Source organism: Herpailurus yagouaroundi, unplaced genomic scaffold (assembly GCF_014898765.1).
Source record: "Herpailurus yagouaroundi ecotype Mexico unplaced genomic scaffold, PumYag 100, whole genome shotgun sequence".
NCBI classification, from domain to species: domain Eukaryota; kingdom Metazoa; phylum Chordata; class Mammalia; order Carnivora; family Felidae; genus Herpailurus; species Herpailurus yagouaroundi.
Window position 1 is genome coordinate 71,942,767 of NW_024412391.1, and position 13,597 is coordinate 71,956,363.

Sequence of the window (13,597 nt, forward strand, 5' to 3'; positions counted from 1 at the left end):
CGGAAGAAACCACACATGTTGGGACTCCATGGGGCTGAAGGATGTCCTTTGTACTCTCAAGACCTAAAGCAATCTACAACACGTAATTGAGTTAGGAATGACTGGTTAGGGATATTTTCCTCTGGCAAATTAAAAAAAAAAATCTGTAGAAAGTATTCCATTGAAGTGTCAAAATTTAGGATATATGTTTACTTAAAAGTTCTTGTACAAACAGGGACATGTCTATTGAAAAATCGCCTTCATTTCGTATTTGCCCCTGGCCTGTGGTAACATCCTTTACAAAAAAAAAAAATCAGTAATAAATATTTTAAAATATCCTTTGTATTATGTTTACTCTATTCCAACTAGATTTTGAGTCTTCTACAATGAATGACACAGGTATATGTTCAATAGGGTTTGATGGGTACGACTGTAGAGGAAGAAAGTAAAAATTAAATATTTCAGAGTATTTCTACTCCTCTGGAAAGTAAAAATTAAGTACGCCAAGGTTTTTTGTTTGTTTGTCTTATTGTTTGTTTTTTGTTTTTGTTTTTAAACGATGTGACATTTAGGTGAAAGGGATAAGATTCTGATCTTTTCTTGAGGGAAAGGACTATTTCTATAGGGATTTAATAGACTTAATGACAAGTGTCAGCACACGGGGGGAAGTGAAGTCTCTCACTTCAAGTAGGCTTTTCCTCAGTTGGTCCCTAAGGCCTCTCTTCAGCTAGGGAAAAGTCTGTGGATCACTGTGGGACAGGTTCAGGATAGATATGCGCATTGGTTCAACGTTTCCTTTTCCCAACACTAGACCAAAATAGAAAAATCAGAACCAGCCTAACAAGATCCCATTCCAAGGGAAGAATGTGGATCTGGAACCATTTTTGCTGTTGGGCTGTAGGTTGAATTCCGCCAGAAGTCAACTGGGAGAGCGAAATTATTTTATAGGATATTTGTAAGGGAGTGTTCTGGGGATCAACACATGTGAGAGGGGCCGTGGGGAAGTACTATTAGATAAAGAAAGAACTGTGCTGTGATGCAGACCCAGCAAAAAGCCTCAACAGACAAGCCAAACTGATAAGGTGGCGACCATTTCAATATCGTCCTCTAGTGTAAGTGATAATACCATTATTCAAGTGAGTTTATCTTATAAAAGGGATTCTCCATTTTCTCCCTATCTAATCCATTCACCATGACCGTCAGTATTATCTCTTAAAAAAAATAAAAATCTGACCATATTTCTTCTCTGCTTACATACTCTGGAGTGCTTGATTTTCAGGGAACTTGAATGAACTCCAGATTTCTGTTGATTTCTAAGGCTCACCTGATTTCCGGTCTTATTTTTATCCACTGTTCATTATTCCCTCACTTGCATTTTATTTTCTGCTTCCCTGCCTTCCTCTCTCTCATTCATTTACTCAACCTGCGCTGTTAGTTCTTTTCAAAATAAATTACTTTCAAGTTTTCTGCCTTTGCTAAAGCTTCCTGAAATTGCCATTCACTTTCTTGTTCACCTCACTCCTCTGAATTTTGAAGGCACTTATCTAATTTTACCCTTTTGTTGCCTTTTACTCCCCAAGGCTTCCTCACCCTTAGAGGACATAACAATTCTTTGTGTTTAGTAGAGCAATTATATATATTAATATCAATGTCAGTTGTCCTCTTTTATAGAATTATCATTATGTATTGGTATAAGTAAATATATCCCCCATCCAAATCATACCCTCTTTGAATGGGGACTGGGCTATTTACCATGCACTTCTCATTCTCCTTTGACTCATTGTATAAAAGTTCTCTGTGACTCTCTACTTGATGTAGGCTTTATGAATTCTGCTGCAGATCTCTTCAAAGTTCCTGATTCTCCGTAAGTTTTCTCCCTTCAATATTGTAAACATTATTGGGGTGACATTGTCAGGAGAGACTAGATTACAATTGAACTCAAAGAATTGAAGACTACATAATTACTCTGTTGTAGTATTTAGCATTATCCACTAAATATTTTTTAAATAAGTTTACTTATTTATTTTGAGAGAGAGAGAGCACAAGCTGAGGAGAGGCAGAGGGGGAGAGAGAATCCCAAGCAGGCCCAGCATTATCAGCTTGGAGCCCAATGTGGGACTCGATCTCATGAATCATGAGATCGTGACCTGAGCTGAACCTAAGAGTTGGACGGCCTAACTGACTGAGCCACCCAGGCACCCCTACACTAAATATTTAATGTACAGAGAACATATATATTTTTAAATCAAATAACTAAATGTCACTTAAGTATCACTGAATATATATCCTAGCAGAATTATACCCCAAATAATGCTCCTGTGATTTGGTTTTGTCAGTCTCTGAGGTTGAAACCAATTATATGGATTTACAGAAGTATAACTTGGGATACTTTTTAGTGACTGACTTTTGATTATTTTTTTTTCTTTTGTTCTACTTCAGTATGTGTTTCTTTTTCATGTTTTCATTAAAAAATCAGTTGAGTGTCTACTGTTGTCATATGTGCATGGTATCTGAACTAGTTCAAGATGGATGGGCAAAATCTGGGGGGTTGTTAAATGGCTAATTAAAAGTAGTTTACATTTGTATTTGGAACTTGCAGTTTATTGTATCCTGGCTCAGTTAGGATGGAGGAAAAACATGTTGGAGGACTTGAGTGGTCAGAGTTGTTCTCTTGTCTGTCTGTATATTTCTTATAGTTCGAGTTAGAGAGACTAGATTTCCCTGGCCTAGCCCTTAACATCCTACTCCATCTCTAGAGTCAGAGGAAGTATATGAAAAACGTAATTTTAATAGTCCTTGAGAAAGGTGGTCAGCTGTGGACATTTACATCTGTTTATCATTAAGTTTTAAGTTAAGCATTAGAAACCTGTTCATGATGTTCATCATCAGCATCAGCATCATAATAATGCATTTTGACATCTGTGCCTTATGGTTTAAGGACCTGTGGTTTCTAAACAAATAATTTTAAACTCTGCGGCATCTGTTACTTTGACTACAAATGAACATTCTCCACTTCAGCCAGACTTAAGTAGTCCTGGCAGTAATTCATATAAAATCCAGAGCCCTCTCTATATAAACTCCAGGAGTTATATATACAAGCTGAAAGTCTCTCTTTCTCTCTTTTTTCTCTCTCTCTCTCTCTTAATTTAAAAAAAATTTTTACTGTATTCGTTTTTGAGAGACAGAGAGAGAGCATGAATGGGGAAGGGGCAGAGAGAGAATCGGAAGCAGGCTCCAGGCTCTGAGCTGTCAGCACAGAGCCTGATGCAGGGGTTGAACTCACGAACTGCAAGATCATGACCTGAGCCGAAGTCGGACGCTCAACCGACTGAGCCACCCAGGCACCCCTCATTTTTTTTTTTAAGTGGAGTCATAGTTAACAGAAAAAAAAATCCAGTACCCCATTTGGTTATGTTCGTTAGTCGGACTTCTGAGTTAATGAATTGTTGGGATCCTTCCATCTGAAAATGTTACTCACTTTGGAAGCAGTTCAGACCATGAATGGGTGGAGTGAGTGTCCAGACCAGGATGTAAGCAAACAGATCACAAAAGTGATGATTTATTAAACTAAGTACTGCTTTTGTATTCATATTATTCAAGGATTTCTTTCTTGGTTTCCCTTTTTTTTCCTCTCTTTTTTTTTTTTTCTTTTCAAGTGGGCTATAGAGGCAGACAAGTAGACCAATGAGAAATAAACTTAGTCTGAGACTACAGTTGTTATTTATTTTACCTACTAATCTAACAGCAACTGGTATGTCAACTTGCAGAGTGTAATAATAAACAACTTTATGTTACCTCCCACGGTTCCTTTCAATCTGCTCTGTGGAACCCCTTCTTTGTCTGGACCTGTTGGGTAACTCTAGCAGGCAGCAATGGTTTTCGAGGTCACTCTTTGGTAGTAACACAGTTGTTATCCAGCAACTCAAATGTCCCGTCTAATGTAATAAAAGTTTCAACCTCATGTAAAATTGAGCCTCTGTTCCATCTACCTGTCCCCGTTTGCACATGCCATGTGAGTGAAGGCTCCCAGACAGGGAGATGTTCAGAGGCTTCTTTGTGTCTCTTCCCAGCAGTCTTCCTCTCCCTTAAGCTTGTTGAACACAGTGTGTGACCCCTTCAGTCAAATCAGGAGAAGAGGGGAAGAGAGGGCTTCAGAGAAATGTCTGCTCTACTGTCTTTGTCAGAGGGATCTCACTTCTCGACTTTCTGTCCTTGTCAGATGTATAAAGATGATTTCTCTTTCCAAAGTGACTTAGTGAGTTCTGGGGGATTCCCTCTTTTTGGAGATCTTTCCTTTGCAGTTCTCTGGGATGAGCTTGATGACATTTCTTTTCTGACTGGTATGTTCTCGTGTTTTATCCTGAGACAGATTGCACTTTCAACGGTGTTAACTGCTGAAGCCTTTTCACTCAACACTCTTGAACAGGACATAAGGTGACCTCATGCCATCCCATTTTTGAGCAAGTATGGCTCCCATCTTTTCTATGGAAAGCCATCATGTGTCCGTTCCTGGACGCACTCTGGAAGTTCAGGCTGATGCCAAAATAGCCGCTGAATCTGGCCTGTGTTTCCACTGGAGCTTGTCGTTCTCTCGCTCACCTTTACACATTAATCTAGAATGTTCCACCAACGGCATTTCAACAGCAAGTGCTTCTTGAGGTTCCAGGAAAGCTCCTTTCCTGGCACCTACCCCTCACCTTGGGGTTTGTAGGACACGTGATAGGATTGTCTCAGACGAAATATACTTTTCTACAGAAAGGAAGAAAAAAACTTTTAATATCTAGTTTCCAAGTATTTATAACTGCACATGGGTGAAATTATCTGTAGGATTCTTGGCCACCTACTTTGAAACTTTTTGCTTCTTGACCTAGCATCTCATTTTTGAATTTATATGCAGCTAAAACTTCTCTTTTAACATCTTGCCTTACTACCAAAGACATAAAAAGAGCCCTGAGAAGGATGTTGTTTTACCTACAACCTTATTATATATCCTCATTCTATTTAATTCCTGAAGTATACAAACTAGAACCATAGAGACAACCAAATAGAGAATGTTAATGTTCCTATTAATATTATTTACCTTTTGACTGTTGATAGCCTCATACAAAACATTTGCTGTTTGACATCTTGTTTGCCATAGATTTCTGTTGGAATCTGATTCCAACAAATCTAAGCTATACCTGACAACCTAGATAAAAGAGAATGTAGGAGGGGCCCCTGGATGGCTCAGTCAGTTGAGTGCCCAACCTCGGCTTAGGTCATCGTTTCACGGCTGGAGAGTTTGAGCCCCACGTCAGGCTCTGTGCTGACAGCTGGGAGCCTGGAGCTTGCCTCAGATTCTGTGTCTCCCTCTATCTCTGCCCTTCCCCTGCTCGTTCTCTCCATCTCTCTCTCTCTCTTTTTCTGTCTCTCTCTCAAAAATAAATAAACATTACAAAAAAATTTTAAAGAGAGTATAGGATATGAATGGATTCATTTTTCAATGATCTTTGAAAGTAATCTTCAAAAAGTTTACTTTCATTTTGAGATAATAACCATCTTTTTCCTTTTTAGTTAATTAAAAAAAATCATTCCTCTTGAAACTCATAGGTGTCAAAATTAAATATTGTATATAAAATGTTCAAAGAATTGCTATGTTAGCTAAGATCTTTTAATGAGCCCAACAAAAATCTATTAGCTAACCTTACAGTGTTCAAGGAAAAAACAGTATAATACTTAAAATTTTTCTGTTTAAAGTAATTTGTGTTTGTTTTTAATGCAAAAAAAAAATACTATGTTTCTGGGGAAAAAAAGAAAGTTTTCCTATGGATTTTAAAGTGAAGGGGAGCACCTGAGTGGCTAAGTTGGTTAAGCATCCGACTCTTGATTTTGGCTCAGGTCATTATCTCACCATTCATGAGTTCAAGCCCCACATTGGGCTCTGTGTTGACAACATGGAGCCTGCCTGGGATTCTGTCTCCCTCTCTCTCTGCCCGCCCCCTCCCCTTGCTCTCTATCTCTCTCAAAAAAGTAAATAAATAAATTAAAAAAAAAAAAAAAAACCTGAAAAAGCAATGTGCAAAAGCAATATATACATTATATAACCTACATAAGGTAGCTCCATATTTTTGCGGAATAACTTAACACAACTTAATCTTGCCTTGCTAAATTTTAAGTCCCCACATTTGCTTTGGAACTCTACTCTGTTGGTTACTTAACCACAAAATAATCAGAATTATTTTAAAGGAAACACTGGATAAACATAAAGGTAAAAACACTTAAGCTAGAAGCTGGACACTTTAGGAGGATCATTTTTTTTTTTCTTTTTAGCAGACTGTTAATAAAGTAATTCCATGTTTATAAATGTGACCGTTATTTCTTTCACCTAACAGTCATAATGCAGTTTTTTTATATTATTTTTCTCCTTATTTAGCATGAAAACTCAGTATGTGATTATGAATATTAGGTTACTTGAAATTGGTCAAACTGTGCCTCTATTTTTAAGCACTTATGTTAGGAAAATAACCAAGCTAAGTGAGTTTGTAATTTTAAATATAATAAGTTTTAGTGGATCATTCAAACACCCTTCTCTGCATAGCATGAAAAGCACTTTGTTATTTCCCTTTCCTCAAGGAAGTCTAAAACAAGAGGGTTTTCATACATGAAGATCCTGTACTTGCTTGCTTTACGTTGAGTATAAGCAGAAATGCTTTTATAAGTCACCATGACCTTCTGACTCCAATTCTATTAATTCACATCATGGCTGAATAAGACATTCCCATTGAATGCTTTACCTTGTATATCGATTCTTTGTGGAGCAAATCTCAGAATAAATAACTTCTCATTTAAAAACAAGTTATTGATAAAAGGAAATTGTCACCTTTTTTTATTCTTAGTTAATACTTGAAATTAAGAAATTATAAACACTTGAAAACCATGTGGACATCCCAATAAATTAACTTTTGGTAGACAGCCCCCTGCTTAGTTTCATGGTGATTAATCTGTTCCTAGTGCCTGTGGAGCACATGCTGTGTAGTAACTACAGAAGTAAAACAATCACCCCGTTCATGGATGTGCTGGCTCCCCAGCCTGGGTGCTGATGGGCAGGTCCCATCTGGTCACTGTAATGAACTGTCAGGATGTTGTCAGACTGCTCAGACTCCTGCCAGAACTCTGACAGGAACTCTTTCTCTGTCTGTAATTTTAAGGCAAACTCTGCAGATCAGTTTTCAATAAGTATCAAGCTTACTACGTATGTGATACGGTGCCGGGTACTAAAAAGTGTACAAAGTAGAAGAGTGTTTCTTGTCACTCAAGATCAGTAGTCCCTAAACTTCATTGAGTCATATATTACTTAAGAAGATAATGAAGGCTGCGATCCGTTTTCCTCACAGAATTATAAAATCTATCCACAAGCATAACTGCGCTTGAATTCACATGTAGCTGCACCACGAATTCAAAATTACCAATCCATTTGTGGATTTCTTAAAATTTCTTTTAGGTAGTATGATACGATAGCACCCCTCTCTCTTTCCTAATGCATGATTATTGAGCTCCTACTATGTTGCTAGCACTTTTCTAGACGCTGGGAATCTAGTAGAGAATAAAACTGGTGAGGTCTCTGTTCTCATGGTGCCTCTGGTTTCTAAAGGGAGGGTTTGATGGAGAAGAAAAAAAAGGAAGCAAATAAAATTAGTATTAAGTGTTGTTTAAATACTGTGGTGAGAATCCTGGAAAAAAAAAAACCTGATGAACTTTCTTCCTCTCTCCCTCCCTCCCTCCTTCCCTCCCTTGCTCCCTTGCTTCCTTCCTTCCTTCCTTCCTCCCTTCCTCTCTTTCTCTCTTTCAAGTTTTTGTTTAAATTCCAGTTACTTAACACACAGTGTAATATTAGTTTCAGGTGAACAATATGCCGATTCCACAATTCCATACATCTCCCGGTGCTCATCATGACAAATGCACTCCTTAATCCCCATCACCTATGTAAATCAACCCCCATCCACCTCCCCTTCTGGTAACCATCAATTTGTTCTCTATAGTTAAGAGTCTATTTCTTGGTTTGCTTCTCTGTCTCTGTCTCTCTGTCTCTCTGTCTCCTTTTCCCTATGCTTGTTTGTATTGTTTCGTAAATTCCACATATGAGTGAATCATATGTTATTCGTCTTTCTCTGACTGACTTAATGTGCTTGGCTTAATGCTCTGTAGCTCCATCCGTGTTGCTGCAAATGGCAAGATGGAGAAAACTACTTTAGTTGGTCTTCAGAGAAGGTGAAATGGGGAGGTGATAGTAAAGCTGACATTATAAGAAAGAACCATCCACAGGAAGTCAGATGTATTCCAAGTACAGCAAATTCATTCTGCGGTTAGTATTGAGATAATATTTGAAAGCACAACATTAGCTGCTCATGGGCATGAAGTGGGGACTCAAATTTACATTTTCAATTCCATTGCATTTCATCAATCTTTATGCCCAGGAAAGGGTCCCAAACTAAATTTACTTGTGAAAAGAAAGTGGCAGATGGATATGATAAACGCAAGTGTATTAAAATTCAGAGACGTCGGGTGGAAGAAGGCTAAATGTGAAAGAGGCTTTACGCTGAGTCCTGAAAATGCAGAGAGGCAAGTCTTGCCCAACTCTTCATGGAGGAAGCTCCATGGGCAGATCGTGCCCAAACTTGAGAGTTAAAACTCCCCATCCATAACAGTTTCTACCCCAGTCAGTTTCAATAATGGAAGCTCTACTTTTGGTGCTGTTGTCCTTATTTTTCAGTACTTCACTCTATGAGCCAGATCTCTTACCTCTTTCTGTTCCTGGAACCCAGAGCTGTCTTTGCTCCCTTGGTTGATCAAATCCTTTACCAGACGGCATTTAGAGCAACATATTTCCAACTTTTTTACAACCATTCAAAAACTTGAATCCTGTTCTTTGATAGAGATGCCTGTCTGCATTTTTACGGCTCTGAATTGTTGTCCTTAATTAGGTTTTTTGAACAAGTTGTAACTTCCCCTTCTGTGTATTCCTTTCAGTTTGGGCATCTCTGAATTAGGCCAACGGCCACTTGACTGACCTTGCACTTGCTGACTTGAGTCAATTAAATTGCTTCTCCAAAGATGTAACAAAGAGCAGATATAATTAGAATTTCCTTAGGATGTTCTAGGCCTTATCATTATTTGAATGTTTTTGTAACTTGCCTAAGATTAAATAATTAAAAATAAATTGCCTGACATTTTCACCTTACTAAGTGATAAGTGTTAATGAATGATATGAATTATGAATGAAACCATTATGGTTAGAGACATTGCAGTATTTACTTGTGAGTTTCTCCAACCTGTTTGTATCCAAAGTGAAGTAAAACTCCTTCAAAAAATGAACAAACAAAAAACATTTTGGATTTTGGGTAGAGATAAGCAAATAAAATCAATATAGGATAATTAGATCATAGGTGTATTTTTTTTTTCAACGTTTATTTATTTTTGGGACAGAGAGAGACAGAGCATGAACGGGAGAGGGGCAGAGAGAGAGGGAGACTCAGAATCGGAAACAGCCTCCAGGCTCTGAGCCATCAGCCCAGAGCCTGACGCGGGGCTCGAACTCACGGACCGTGAGATCGTGACCTGGCTGAAGTCGGACGCTCAACCGACTGCGCCACCCAGGCGCCCCATAGGTGTATTTTTAAATGCATGCAGCTCCCATTATATTTTCATAAGAAAATTAAAATTGAATCTCTTTTAAAAATATGTTTAAAATGTAACTTTGTAGCAGATGAGCATATGCAAAGTGACACTGAGGAGAATTTTTATTTCATTAGAATGGTCCCTTAGTATACTGGTAATCTACATTCTCTAACTCTCAAAGAAAAAAAAAATATATATATATATACATTTATATATTCTTACTCTTACTCTTTTTTAAAAAAACAACATGGAATACTTCATGAATTTGTGTGTCCTCTTTGCAAAGGTACCATGCTAATCTTCTCTGTATCATTCCATTTATTTTTTTACATTATTTTAATGTTTATTTTTGAGATAGAGAGAGACAGACAGAGCATGAGTGGGGGAGGGGCAAAGAGAGAGAGACACACACACACACAGAATCCGAAGCAGGCTCCAGACAGCTGTGCTGACAGCTCAGAGCCCAATGCAGGGCTCAAACTCACAAACCGCGAGATCCTGACCTGAGCCGAAGTCGAACACTTAACCAACTAAACCACCCAGGCGCCCATCTGTATCATTCAATTTAGTAAGTGTGTTGCCAAAGTGAGTCCTATATATATATTAATATATATACTAATATATATTAAACACTAATATATAATTAGACATTAATATTTGATCTTTCCAAGTGTAACCTACAAAAGTGAATCCTTCGGAAATGGTTGATTTCAATTGTGAAATGTTATGAAAACAACGTAAATATACTAGCATGGTTAAATCAGTAGATTATAGAACATGGAGATTGATTTACCAGACATACTTGTTTTGAAATGTTAACCAAGAAATTGTGGAGAGATTTTATAAATTTTATAAATTTATTTACTTCCATATCCCAGAGTGGTTTTCTGTTATTAAGTTGATCTATAAGATTAGCACTCAAAATAAAGTTAATTTGCAACCCTCAATTATTTAGTAGTTCAGTTAGTAGTTATACCGTCAATAATTATGTTGAGAGAAATTCTTGGGCTTATCAGATCCGCAGAAAAGATGTTTGCTTTCTGATGTCTGTCCTCCATGTGGGTAGAGAGACCAGTAGTAAGCTTTCTACATATTTGAAATCCTTGACATCTAAGCACCAAGCTTCTGAAGACTACTCGCACCAAAGTGATAGCCTTACAACCTGACTGTGGTACATCATACCCCATTAGTTGTGAATGAGTGCTCTGTGGGAATATTTCAGAACAATTAATATGGCAGTTACGCAAGTATCATCTCTGCTTTGGTACATCTCTGTCTGATAAATGAAAGAAAAATATCCTTGGGTAACTTTCTGAGGGAGTAGTACAGTTGCATCAGCTTTAAGGGATAGGGGTACGTGTTTTGTTTGTCCTGCTTGTGCCACTTTTAGTATGGCATGACACCGCATGGACCATGTTCTCAAGTTCAAGGAGATGTATGTGTCATTTTATTGCTGATAAATTCAGAAGTCATGAAATTGTTAATAACCACTGCTTCAAAGCTGTTCACATTACCTACTTAATGATCAAGAGGGCTTTTATAGATTTTGTGGACATTGTTTTTTAAGGGTACTGACTGGGCTGCTGAAATAATTTCAGGATCTCAGTATTTCTTGGGCTTTTGTGTAAACCGTGCTTAAACTTAGGGGCATCTGGAGGGCTCAGTTGGTTAAGTTTCTGACTTCAGCTCAGGTCATGATCTCGCGGTCCATGAGTTTGAGCCTTGTGTTGGGCTCTGTGCTGACAGCTCGGATTCTGTGTCTCCCTCTCTCTCTGCCCACCTCCACTCATGCTCTTTCTCTTTCCATGTCTCTCTCTCTCTCTCTCTCTCTCTCTCTCTCTCTCTCTGTCTCAAAAATGAATAAATGTTAATTTTTTTTTTAAACCATGCTGAAACTTGGAAATATTTATGAAATATGTTGTTCTATAGTCAGAGTTAATATCTCTCGCTAGATGTATCTGTGTGAATCTCTCTCTTCTCTCTGTTACCCCTCTCTGTCCACCTACAAACATATGCACAATATACCATATGCACATGTATGCACATAGACATGCACACCACACACACACCCAGATACGCACATGTGCATACACAGTTTGTCCCTAAAAATACAGAATTGGCGGAAGGTTTTTCTATAAATAGACACAGATAGAGATGGATATGTCACAGTATTATGCCACTTCAAAAGATTTTGAGAAACAAAAATGTTACTTGAACATATAACTATGTGGCTTGTTGGTAGGTTTTTTGTTTTGCTTTATTATATTTTTAGATTGCATTAAGTGAAATTTTGCTACTTTAAATTCTTTACAAACAAGGAATTAAAAGGAATTTTAAAAAATGCTTTATTCTAATGACTAGGTGGCAAGTAAAAGAAAATCCCACCATAAATCATAATTAAAATGATAGCTTTTAAATATTGGCACGACTACAATGATTCTTTTTTTCCCCCCTTTTAAGTAAATGTTTCCAGTCTGGAAGACAATCAGATATCTCCTAGGTTGTTGATATTAAGACAACTCTTTTTGTGACTTCTGAATTCTTGAGAGCATTGTATCAAAATAAGGCAGTATATAATCTTAATGAATCTTTATTTTAAAGGCTTATGTTATCTTAAAAAGTAAAATTATCTTTGTGATACTATCTTAGAGTTACTCTTCAATAATAATGATTAAAGGATAATTTCTATTTTTAACAGGGTCTAGACTTTATGGGATTGAAGGCGAATGATGAAAAGTGAGATAACACTCGGGGAAAAATATCCTCTATAAACAAAGATTAAAAGATTTTTTAAAATTGGTTTCTGGACCCCAACGAATTCTCAGTGCTTGAGTATCTTTGTGTAACATTTACCCACTAATCAAACACTTGCTTCTCTGCTGCTTGAAATTTCAGTTTTATTGCTTCATTAGCTAGGATGACACATTTCAATTTACAATTACATGACTTACAATCAATTCAATTTACAATTATATGACTTACAGTTAATAACTGAAAATGTACAAAAACCATGAAAACATCTTTTAGAGATTTGTATTCCTTTGCAAAGAAGGAAAAGAAATCTGCAGTTACTAGTGTCAAATCCTTAAGAAAAAAATCAGAGTCAAAACTATTAAACCACACTAAGCTATTAAGCGCAAGTAATTGAAAACAGTGGTTCAAAAATAGAGACCTGTATCTTGGTCTGCCCTTGGGGCCCCTTGGATGCTCCCTGAGCACAGTTTCCATCTTCCGAGCTCTCTGCTCACTTTGTATCTCCCAAGAAAATGCGGTTAACTTATCTGTTTACAGAACTATCTTCCTGACTCAATGCCACACCTTGCCCAGCATACAGAGGGCCTTTGTAATTATATGTGTAATGAACAAATAATTTATGAATAGTACTTACTCTGTGCTGACTTTGGAGCTTTCATGTAGATTGCAAAGAAGTTATAAAGATTGTTTCCACATTTTGTCACTCTTTAAATAACTCACTTTTGAAGCCCCTACAAATATATGCAAAATCAATTTTAGAAACATTTATGTCATGACCTACTTTTTAACTCAGTCACTCACTCTACTGGTTCAAGGTAAAAAACAAAACAAACCAAAACAAACAAACAAACAAACAAACAAAAACCCTGTGATAATCTTTTTCTTCTTTACATCTTATTTACTTAATATAGAAGAATTTTATATTTTCCCTTTTTTAATAGACTTTATAACAATAAGATATTTAAAGTTTATTTGTTTGTTTTGAGAGAGAGGGAGGGGCAGAGAGAGAGGGAGAGAGAGTCCCAAGTAGGCTCTACAACTGTCAGTGCAGAGCCCAATGCAGGGGTTGATCTCACAAACATCCATGAAAGAAATCATGACCTGAGCTGAAATCAAGAATCAGACACTTAACCGACTGAGCCACCCAGGTGCCCCCTCAATAAGATATTTAGATTAGAACAAATATCCATAACTATCTGTTCTAAGTTTA

General features: G+C 37.2%; 1 protein-coding gene and 1 non-coding gene across 5 annotated transcripts in view; one reads left to right on the forward strand and one right to left on the reverse strand.

Annotated features, from left to right (window-relative positions):
• The window catches only part of SEMA3D (semaphorin 3D), a 201,058-nt gene that overhangs the window by 95,170 nt on the left and 92,291 nt on the right, over positions 1-13,597 (forward strand). The gene's annotated exons all lie outside the window — the stretch shown is intronic.
• LOC121028994 (U6 spliceosomal RNA) lies at positions 9,875-9,976 on the reverse strand. Its single transcript, XR_005789522.1, has one exon. It is a non-coding gene; the product is annotated as a U6 spliceosomal RNA (small nuclear RNA).